Raw genomic sequence first — 12,502 nt, 5'->3', positions numbered from 1 at the left:
ATATATATATATATATATACGCCCAGCGTAGAGGCGATGACTCTTGTTTGTCTGCATTACGATGGTGCAGTCGTCAAAAATGAAGCCTTAAGGCCCACACCGCCTGTGCTCGTGCTTCTTCGGTGGCCATGGAAAGCGCCTACCTGCTGCCACACCAAGCGCAGTTCCGGGACGGCGTCCATGCCTCCTCGGTACCTGTCAACCTGCCGGCGCTGATAGCACCGTCTGAAGCCTCCTCGGCGGCTTTACTTCAGTTTACAGATACAGACGCCGCGCTACCTGTTCATGACCTCACGGCGCACAGGCTCTTTTCTGGGAACGCAGTTCACGCTTCCAAAGACGTGGAGCGAGTAGCGAAGAATCTACCCAGATCTGAGCGGCCAAGAGACGCCGCCCACGCTCCCTTGGCTGTGGATCTCGCCGGCGTGAGTACTGCGACCGCCGCATACTCCGCGGACGTGATTTCCTGCTCATCGGGCGCCGCACCCGACAAAGTCGCGCAGGTCTTGCATGCCTTCACGCAACTGTCTAAGCAGCTCGACATCCTGGCGTCGACCAACTCCGTGTTCTTATCTACCGCTTCATCATCGGTTGTTTGGGCAGTGCCCGAGTTCCGAGGATTGCAAGATGACGCTGCCCTGTAGATTGAGGCCATCAATTTTTTCGGCTCTCGCCATGCCTGGCACGACAACCAAAAATGGCTGGTGGCTAAAGACCGCCTTCGTGGTGGTGCCGAGGCATGGCACAAGTACGAAGGTGTCAAGCAACGTACCTGAACCGAATGGAGTGGCAGGCTTATTGCTGTTTTCGACCGGATTTGCCATGACACCTACATGTTGAACCGACGCATACCGATGACGCAGCTCAGGAGGGGAACCTCCTCGAGTCTACAACTGCACACTGCAACTCATCGACAGGCAGCTTGGTAGCCTGCCCACGACCGAACACCAAACTCCGCTTCTTCTCATCGCCATTCCATAGAAAGCACCTGCCGCCGAATTTCGGTGGCCGGATCGACGTTACGCCACCAGATCCACGACATCACGCCACACACCACCAAATGCGGCCGCTTCTAACCGTACAGGTCCACGTCCTCGGAATCGGCGAGCTTACGGCTCTTGTGCAAAGTGGCACTCCACGCACGGCGCTGCGCCAACGCCATGCCCCAGTGAACCTCGAACCATGTCCTGAAGCACCCCTCCGGGGCCTCGGTGGTTGCGCATTTCCTGTCGGGGCGCTAGACCTGCACCTCCAAACCGAAGCTGGGAGCAATTTCCTTGCCGGCGTTTCCGTCTTCGAGGACCTGCCCGCTGATATGATCCTAGGGGCTGAATGCCTCCTCTCTGGCGAAGTTCGCCTCACCGTAGATTCTTCTGGAGTGAACCTCAGCCGCTTGACTCCAAGTACCGCATAGGCCCAAAGGTCCCAAGTCGACAGACCACAACCCAAAGGCTGCTGGTACCAAAAGCACCTTCTGTGACCAATCGGACAAACATCTGCTGGCTTCAAGGCAGTCACTGGCCGAGGGTGCGAACGCTTCGCTCAAAGAAGCCAATACAGACACCATCGATGCGACCCGAGCAGCCGTAGACGGCATCGGCCATTCCGGAAGCCTTGCGCTCTAGGCCGATAGAGTCAATATCGACTATTCCGGCAGCCCCACGTGCGAGTCTGCTGACGATGGCAAGTGCTCTACTCTGACACCTGGCATACCACTTGAGCGCCGTGCGGATAAAGATGAAGCCGTCATGGGATCTGCCACTGACCGGTCGAACAGCGACCAGCTCGAACAAAATAGTGAGGTGCCTATGGAAAACTTCAAGAATGTCGACGTGGAACGAAGCTACGGGCGCGTTCACGTGTACGGACGCGGTACAGAGACACCAGAGACCACCTTTTGTCCTTGTTACCGCAGAACTAATGATTGCAGGGACAGCAACGCAGACGCTGCTACGTCGAATCACGACCACACTCCGCAGTTTGTTCAAGCTCGTACACATTCTTCGCTGTGCAGGTATTTGCCTGCCCAGCGCGCAAATTGGGATGGAGACCAGCGCCCCAAACTGCTGCAACAAAATTGTCAGCTGTGCCTGCAGCGATCACTACGGCACAGCCAATGCCACCCTCCTGAGTTGTCTTTGACAGAACGTCCAGACAGGCTGCAGCTTTGGAAAGACCGCCCACTGAGGTGCAGCCAGTGCAGACCACCAGACAGTAGTGCTGCAAATGACGGTCCAGACAAGACATTGTTGACAGGATGCCATACTTGCAGCGTGGCCGAGTGTAATGATGAAGAACGGCATAGGGCACGGGTGCATGATTGGCTTGTGCGTAGAAGAGAAAGATGAGACAGAATAAGAACTGCCGGACCAGCGACTAGGCGTTGTCTCTTGTTTCTCTGCATTACAATATATATATATATATATATATATATATATATATATATATATATATATATATATATATATATATATATATATATAATGTATTAGCGATGTACCAGGCGTAGTTTCCACTACAATTAGTCTTTACGCTGATGATTGCGCTCTCTATCACGTAATCAAATAATCAGATTGTCAACATACGGTCAATGGTTCGTTCTTACACTTTTGCAGGAGGTGTCAAAACTGGGGGATGAACAATAATTTTCAAAAGACAGCAGCCATGTGTTTCAACAGGCAGAAAACACCATCAACGTTTATATTATTCGTTTAACAATTACGTAGTGCAGCGGGTTTGAAAATGTCGGTACTTCGGCCTCCTTTTCACCACAAACTTATCTTCGTATAATCAGACCGACATAACCTGCAACACAGCCCTAAAAAAATCGTTCATTAGGTTCAACCCTGAAGGACACAAAACTTTTAGCATATAAAACACCCCGTACGACCAATCCTTGAGCACGGTGCCACTGTATGCTTCCCTTATAAAATCGGTGACATGAAAAGCATTGAATCTATTAAAAAAGCCATTCGCTTCATTTACAAGTGCTATTATCTTAACCCTTTCAGACGGGACCTGTGAAAAACTGTCTGTAAAAACGTCAAACTTACACATCATTATTGCAAAGCACTCGATATTCTATTACAACAAAAATATTGTCATATTACGTGGATTTACGTATTTATACTATTTAATCTATATTAAAATGTAAATAAGCATATATTTATCATAAAGTCACTCATGCTCTGTTTATGAATAAATAGAATCAGATCTCAGGCTGGAAATATAGTCCAACTTTGTTTTCAGGTAGGTTCATTTCGAGCGAAGAAAACGTGCACTTTTTTCGTGGCTCGCGGAAAGCGGCACGTCGGACGACTCGTCAAACATGGTAGTGCCTTTAGCAAAGTGATCATATGCAACAGTACACTTCGAAATGTAGTTAGATGAAGGTACATTTATTACGCAGGAGGCCCATTTCATCCAAACCTCCATGTGTCTTGCTCATGCTTAGCGATTTGACGCAACCAGCGAAAACATGTGATGTACACAATTGTCTACAAAGCCTGTGAAAAGGTTAATTTCTCACCACCACCCATCTAATGCACTTTGGTCTAACTTCACTTCCTAAACGACGCGATGTCGAGCCTCTGAAACTTTTGACTCTTTAATTCGCCGCATTATTCATCGCACAACAGCTATACAGCACCTGCCAAAGGAACATCCACCAGAAACAGCCATGTACTTAACGCAGAGGTGTTTCGTACTCGCACTGACTTCTTCAAGTACACTTTTTTTCCCCGATGTATTGAAACGCAGAATGGCATAGGAGGTCACATTCGTTGTTTGCACAAACACGAATTGTTGAAGGCACTAAAAGACTGTGTAGTCTAATCCTCGCGTTTTGTTATACATTGTTTATATGATTCTGTTTATGGGAATTTTGTATTTCTCTGACCTGTAATTGTTTGTTAGTATCCCGCATGTTTTCAGTTTTTGTTCTTTATTGCACTGTACGGTCTGTGCCCACTCGTGCGATAGCCCTGTAACCGGGCTGCAGTAAGTGAAAATAAATAATCTATTAGATACAAGTGTTCGTCGACGGTGCCAGCGCATCTGCACTCGTGGAGACAGGAGCCACCGTATGTGTCATATACGCCAAATTTTGCCGTTTTCTTCGGAAAGTCAGGACGCCCCTTTCCGGACTCTCCGCATGGCCAGCGCTCAGAATATTCGCCCTTTAGCGTCTTGTACTGCTCGTGTCGATATTGAGGACGTTGTGTACGCCAACGAATTCATTATCATTTCTTCCTGTTCTCAATATAATGAGAACTAACAGACAATAATGCCAAAGAAAGTATATAGGAAAAGATAACTTGTCGCCGGCAGGGACCGGTCCCTGCCGGCGACAAGTTATCTTTTCTGCCGCTTTACTTTGATCACACGTATATTCTGATTACTACAAATAACACCCCCTATACTTTCCTTGGCATTATTGTCCGTTAGTTCTCATTATATTGTGTTAAAAAAACGAGCCCTTAAAAGTCATTTCCTTTCCTTCTTGTTGTTCTCAGGACGACATACTCGGAAGGGACTTTCTCTCGCACCACAATGCTGTTATCGATTGCGCCCAGGCCGAAATAGAACTCTCGCCACTCTTCGATTTCACGACCATTGACACTCCGCCACATTCCAAGAAACTGATCGTCAAAGCCGACGCCTACGTTACTCCCAACGCGTCAACAGTGGTGTCCATGTCCAAGAGTGGCCTCTCGAACGCTGCTGCATTAGTTTCGCCGTCTGGATGGTATCTTTCTTACGCGGAAGAGGCTGTTGCTCCCTTTTGCGACCATGGACATCACAAAGGGCACTAGCACAATTTTCGTTCGGAACCCTTTTCCACACCCTATCATGCTGCTAAGAGGGGAATGTATTGGAGCCGTGGAAGCCATCGAGGACGCGCAACTTTTTACCATGCCCGACGAGACGAACTGCGCAAGCTGCCCTAATCTCAGTGCCATCTCTACGTCGGCCCCGTTGCCCAGCGATGTATGTGGTTCCTCTATGGCTGGCACCCTTACAACAGAACAGAGTTCCCAGTTGCTGTCCCTCTTAGAAGAATTTCGTTCTTCTTTCGACGTCGCACAACCTTCCCTGGGCCGGATGTCAACTGTAACACATCACATCGACTCTGGCTTTCAACAACCACTGCGCAAGCGCCCTATCGCGTTTCTGCGACAGAACGTCGTGTGATCAACGAACAAGTGGATGACACACTACGGCGTCAAGTAATTCCATGGTCGAAACGTCAATGGGCATTTCCTGTCGTCCTTGCTACAAAAACGGACGGCTCCATACGGTTTTTCATAGACGATCGGCGGCTCAGCAAGATCTCTCGCAAGGAATGTTTAGCCTCAACCCGCAGAGATAGCGGAATTGACAGCCTGCAAGGACCTGAACTCTTTTCACCTCTGGATTTGCGCTCAGGAAATTGGCAAGTGCCCATGGCAGAAATTGATCGGCTGAAATCAGCCTTCGTCATACCGTACAGCCTGTACGAATTTAACGTCATGCCTTTTGGGCTTTGTAAAATGCCTGCGACACTTGCGTGCATAAGGTACACAGTTCTCCGGGGCTTCAAGTTGCACAAATGCTTGTGCTGTCTTGAAGACGTAGTTGTTTTCGCTCCCCACATCACCACGCACCTCGAACGACTCCGGCGTGCTTGGACGTGCTTGTCAAACGCTGGCTTCCTACTAAATTTAAAGGAGTGCCCATTTGCTGCACGGCAACTCACGATACTTAGCTACGTCGTATCCAAGGATGGAATCCTCCCTCACCCTGTCGAACTCCGGGCCTTTGCTAAATTCCCTAAGCTGACGTCCGTCAAAAAATTACTTAGTTTCATTGGACTGTGTTCGCAGTTCAGTTCCTTCATTCGTAATTTGGCCACCATAATTTCACCCTTCACGAAGATTATCAGCACCAAAGCGCCCCTCACATCGTGTGCACCATACTACAACGAGGCGTTCACAAATCTCCGTTGCTTGCTGACGTCAGCGGCAGTTTTGCGCGCCTACGACCACACGGCCCCCACAGAAGGGTACACAGAGGCCAGCGGGGTTGGGCTCTGAGCGATCCTCGCGCAGCGCTAGCCAGGGTATCCTGGATATGTCGTGGCGTATGCAAGTCGAACGCTTACCAATTACGAGAGTAACTACACCGCGACAGAAAAAGAATGTCTCGCAATCATCTGGAATCTTACCAAGTTCCGGCATATTTGTAGGGCCGCCAGTTTGATGTTGTAGGGGCCACCACGCACTTTGGTGTCTGTCGTCGTTAAAAGACCCCTCCGGCCGTCTTGCCCGCTGGGAATTTCGCCTGAAGGACTGCGATATCTGCGCGCTGTACCGCAGTGAACAACAACATTCGGACGCCGACGCCCTCTCGCGCTCTCCCTTGGTTCATTACAATGCCCGCTGCTCAGTATGTCAGCTTACTCTTTCCTACATCGACCTTGACACCATCGTCTCCGAGCAGCGCAAGGACACCCGGATTGCCTCGATAATAGGCTTGCTCTCTGATACATCGACATTACTAACCGCTCGCACAAAGCACCTTCAAGCTAAACTTCTCGCCATTCGCGAGGACCTCCTCCACCGACACAATTGCAGCTCCGACGGCCGCCAGTGGTTTTTAGTAGTACCTCGCAGCCCGCGTTCCAAAATATGCGCAACTTTTCTCGCTGATCCACAGTGTGCCCACCCTCTAATTTTGAACACTAACCAGCACCTTCAACAACGGTAGTACTAGAGGGAGATCTACCGCTACGTCCAAAAGTTCGTGCGCGCTTGCCCCGATTACTAGCGCCGCAAATCTTTACCCCGCATCACGCCAGCTGGTCTGCTCCCTTTACCTTGCCCTAGCATGCCCTTTGGGCGCGCTCGCATCGATTTGTATGGGCGCCTTTCGATGGCATTTGCTGGAAACCGCGGAATCATTGTGGCAGTTGACCACCTCACGCGATACGCTGAGACTGCTGCGATTCCGGCGGCTACCGCACGCGATGTTGCATCCTTCCTGCTTCGTCGATTTATCCTACGTCACGGGTCACCCCAGCAGCTGCTTAATGACCGCGGCCGTATCTTTCTCTCCTAAGTAGTAGAAGCTATTCATAATGAGTTCCACGTGGTTGGTCGCACGACTATGGCGTACCACCCTCAAACCAACGGCCTTACATAGCGCTTCAACGACACGCTCGGCGACATGCTTTCAATGTACGTCGCCTCCGACCTCACAAATTGGTACGCCGTTCCGACCTTCCTCACCACGCGTACAACACTGCTACTCACAGCACCACTGGCTTTTCACCCTATTTCCTACTATACAGTCGGCACGCCTCGCACACTATCGACACAGTTCTACCGTACCGGCCGAATGTTTTTGAATATGCGTCCAAATGTAACACCATTAGGCATGCCGAAGAGTGCCGCGACTTCGCACCTTCAGCGACCAAGAGCACCAAAAGAGCACTCGCAGCTAGACTATACTTCTGCGTCTACCTTCCTTCCTGGAGAGCTTCTGTGGCTCTTGGTTCCCACCGCTGCGCCTATTATCTCTTTCAAAGTTACTGCCCTAGTATGAAGGTCCTTATCGAGTCGTCGAACACGCATCGCCCGTCAACTACATGATCGAACCCGTGGAAGTGTGTTCGGAAATGCGCTGGCGGTCCACTGGTCGGAACCGTTGGCAAATAAAATTAAGATAACCGCTAAGTTGTGTCTCAGTTGAGATGGAAAGAGCGAGGCTGGCCCCCGTAGCTCGTGCGGTAGCTCGTGCAGGTTTCGTATGGCCTTCTCGTAAAACACTTATTCGCTTCGTACCGGAATGACTAAGAAGCTTGCATGCAATAAACCATAGAGGACGACAAATGTAAGCAGATAGCGTTACGTGGCGTAGCCAGCCTCAAGAAACGGAGGCTCTCTGAAGCTAGCAATGTCGGCCCAACACGCAACTTCTGGGAACCAACATATGCGCCTTATTGTTCTTATTGTTCTTATTGTCCTTATTGTTCTGGGAACCAACATATGCGCCTTATTGTAGCTTTGCCTGTACTGAACATGCCCTCTGACGTTGGTATCACGTCTCGGGCCGACACTCGTTTTAACGTCCGAGCTGTTTAAGCTTTTCGTTCCGCCGTTTAGCGTGGCCAGCCACAAAAAGAGGGTATGTGCCAAGCAGATCCTAGCGTTGCATAGACATGCATAGTACAGTATTGGCCTCGAGGGCCACCACAGGAGAGACCGGCGCTGCTGTCGCTATGACGTGGTAAACGCCATCACGGGACTCTCATTTGCCACCGAAAGCTTTGCCAACGCTGCTCGCGGCATCTCATGCCCGAGGTTGAAGCTTTGTTTTTTTCTTCAGCATGGTCTATTGCTCTGTGCCACAGTGCCGAACGTATTCGCCCGAGTCAGGTGTGAAAATCCACGCATATCTCAAAACCAAGAAGTAGCGAGATGCGTGGTTGATAAAGCTTAGAATGGGGAAGCAACCCAGCATCCATTATCGCGTGTGTAGCAAGCACCTTCGCGAAGAAGATTTTGTGTACTGCGTTGGAGCTAAAATGTTCGGTAAGTACTACGTGAGACTTTCCATAACTGTACACATAGGAATTTACGACGCTTATTCACGGCAGGCTGGAAAAGACGGTGTCTGGTTCCCGAAGCAGTGCCGTCGCAAAACCTTCCTGTCCGGCCCTTGGACCGTCCAAAAGACACCGAGCGTCGCCGGCACAAGGGCGGCGAGAGTGACTTTGTGTCGATGTTGTTCTTTTACGCTGCGTATTCGGACGCGGTCGGCCTCATAGACTTCCTCTCCTTCCGTTAGCAGCCGCGATGTGCTGAACTGCTGGTCAACGAACTCGTTGATGCCAGAGTCACTGAAAACGAGATACGGTGATTGTAATTAGTAGTCGAACAAGCGATTCACACGTGCTGTCATGATATCACATCAGTCAATGTACCCCTCGCAGAGAAGCACACGAAGCGAAAGCGTGGATGAAGAAGACAAAAATATATGCGGTTGAACTTCTACTTATTAAAATATATCTGTTATAAATCATCGTCCGGCAACAGCTCTGGCTAAAAAGGTAAGCTGCACTAACCACGAGCGTTGTGGACATTACTGTTATTGCGGCAAAATAACTTGTGGCTACCTTTACGAAAGATCTCGCGAACGTAATAACCAATGTCGAAGCATCGTTTGCTCTCGGCCATTTGATTACGCACTGAAAACTAGGGCAAGGCGTTGCCGTGAATTGTGCAAGGCAGTCCGCGCCGATCGAAACGCTACCTCTCGGCCGCGCAACTTTCACGCAAAAGCAAGAGATAGGTGCGCGATGTCGCGCTTGCCTCAGGAAACAGAAATGTACACGAGATTCGAGGATGCTTCGAGTTACAGATTATTAGGTAAATTACATAACACACCTTTTACAAGAGTGGCCTCTTCACGTTCGGTGTCCATGGCTCCGCGCGCACTCGCTCCGTCGAGAGCGCACGACGCGACGACGACAGCGCGTTGGCTCAGGAAAAACCTTTGCTGGCAAACACACCGATTGTTTCACAACTAATACAAGTGCATTCAACGCTTGCAAAACGAGAAAAACCGTGGCTGAACACTGGCGACGTCGAACACTCCGCGCAGTCGGTACCAGGTGATGTCGTTTTATACGTCACAGGGAGATTCCGGCAGACGGCGCCACGGTATGTCCTCGCCGCCAATAGCTAGGGGTAGGAAAAGGAAGCGAGGGTGAGGACGAAGGAAACAAGGAGGGGAGAGGGCAAAGTGGGTATGCGCAAGCTACTCCTAGCGTAGCATTGCCATTGATAGTATAGTATAGTAAGGGGGTGCAAAAGGGAAGTGAGGGCGAGGAGTGATGTGAGGGGGAGGAGGAAAGAAAGGAGGATGGGAGAGAGTGAGACATGGCATAGCCTTGTATAGTACAGTTTAGCAAGTGGGTGGGAAAGGGAAGTGATAGATGAAGGAAGAACTCGATCCGCGTTCACCAGGTGGTGTCGCTTGCTTGCCAGCTCCGCTATTTACTCAGATCTCTCAGGTGTAGAACTCGCTTTAATTTCTTTTCGCATCAATTGATTGGCGTGTCGCTCCGTCCTACTTTTTCCTTCCTACATGCGAAAATCGCAGGTGCGAGTGCGCATCTCCTTTGTGATTGTCATCGCTTCACTGTACCGAGTGTAACTTCTCGCCTTTTTACGAGACAGGGAGTTAAGATATGTCCCAGGCTGGTAGGAGGCTAGGCATTTCCCGCTACTAGGGATGCCACTTCCTTATCGTCAGGAGACAACTTGCAACCAGGGAGGCCAACTTCTAAAACGAACCTGTTTATTAAAAGCAAAAGACAAGATCAGATCATCGGATCAACATATATGACTGTCCCGCGGCGGCCGATGCCCGGCTCGCGCTCCTCCTCATTCATATACACACTAGTTTATAAACACTCACGATGTAGGGCGGAACCATTGGTTAATCTTCTCACTCAATTTCGACCAATGAGTGTATAAGATCGTATGACAGAAAAAGACGCGCGCACCTTCACTGTACACCCCCCATTCGAGCCTGCCTTCCACGACACAGCAGTGCCCCAGGGCACTCTTGTTTACAACATGCGTCTGTTTCAGTGTAGCTGGCCTGGCGCGGCGACATCACTCACGAATACAGCAATTGGTTCGAATGTTGTCAACCATGGACAAGTTATTTCGCCTTCGCTTGACGCAATGTCAATTCGAAACCGCTCCTTACTGTTGTCATTTTGAAGTCAAAGACCAGCGCCGCCGAAAAGTTCCCTTTGTCGGCATCCAGGCCCCCTTCAGATAATGATGCCGCCCGCACCGGGAGAGTTAGGGCTACTGTATGCGTGCCTACATGCGACGAGACGAGAGCTGTACAGGTGGTCCGGCGCGGCGACATTGCTCACAAAACCACAAATTGGTCCCAGGCGTCGCTAAACAATGCGTAAGCAACGTCGTATTCCGCGCCGCGCAATCCGTGACCCATGTCTCTGTTATGTCCTCGAAGGCGTAAACGGCGCGCGCCGCCGGAGAGGCTCTTTGTACGCACGCCGGGCCCCTCCAGATGTACGCACAAGGCGGAACGGCTGCGTTTCCTTTAAACTAATGGTTATTTTACCGCAAAGCAGCGAAACTATCGGAGCAAGTGAACACTGGCGTGGAGTCGGCTGCGACTAACCCTATAAAAAAATCGGACCACGTGTTCTGCGCACTGCCCGCTGGCTCACCCGAGCTATGGCTGGGCATGGCGAACTTAACTCGGGGCGCCGCACTGCGATCGCCCCGTGAAACTCAATATAATGTACCGTGCGAGCGAATTCTCAACCCACAGTGGATTTCGCGCTGACCGGTCTCTTCACAAGCTCTTCTTGGATGTCGTAGCCGAAGGAACTAAGACAATCACTGCATGTCTTTCTCCACATGAACTCAGTGTTGTAGGCGTTACTGAAAAAAAAGTAACAAAATACGTTACTCGTTACACTATAAAAAAAGGAACGCGTTACCGCCCTACGTTACCTACAAAAAATGTAATGCATTACCGTTACCCTTACCGAAAAAAAGTAACGGACGTTACCTCTGCCGTTACTGCGCAATCATAAATTTCATTCGATGTGTCTTTGCTGCAGGAACCCACAATAACAATAATTTAAATCTGAAATTTATGTTTCACATAAAACTTCTAACCCAAACAACGAATGTATACCCAAAATGTACTGGACGTTAGCAATGATATAGTTGCTTAAAGTTGCCTTTAGAGTTACGTGTGATGGCTTCTGACTCTGGCACATGGTGAAGCCATTTTTCTCAATGTGACATTATGCAGAATCTGAGATTCAATCATCAACGCTATTCGCAAAGAAAGCATCAATGAAATCTCAAGAAATTTACAATAATTCTGATGGTGTGCTTCTGCTAGCAAAATAGATGCGCGAATTTTGTGGTAGTAAAGAAATGCCTAAATGGGCTAGTCGCGTAAAATTATCTGTGCATAAACATTTTTTGTTCACTTTAGCCTGTATAATTATCGCAAAAATTGCGAGCGTTTTTGTGAGGGTGTTCAAGATCAGCCTCACTCGCTCAGGAGTTCAATAACCAGAAATTTCGCTGCAGTTGCAGATAGAAAAAGCAAAATTTACTTTTAAAACAAAGTTGGTAAGCCTTATCAACTTTGTAGCTACTATAAAATGTCGCATATTTAGACATTTTTCAAAAACAGTTTCCTTAGCTCTACAAGTTTCAAACAATGTTACTTTACTCTTTGTTGCGCATACATTTCATACACAAAATATCGTCTTTGTAACGATCATATTTGTGTTTTACAACGTCGTGAAGTTTTGAGAACGACAGGAAATGAAATTGTTCCCTCCGGATTGAATATGTTTGATATTTTTTCGCTCGCAAATTATGCAGTTAATAAGGAAATTAAGTTCCTTTTCGGGCTACTGCCATGGGACATGCATAAAATATAAAAT

This window comes from Rhipicephalus sanguineus, chromosome 1, assembly GCF_013339695.2.
Source record: "Rhipicephalus sanguineus isolate Rsan-2018 chromosome 1, BIME_Rsan_1.4, whole genome shotgun sequence".
NCBI lineage: Eukaryota > Metazoa > Arthropoda > Arachnida > Ixodida > Ixodidae > Rhipicephalus > Rhipicephalus sanguineus.
The sequence above is the reverse complement of the archived record's forward strand: the minus strand, read 5'-3'. Positions refer to the sequence as shown.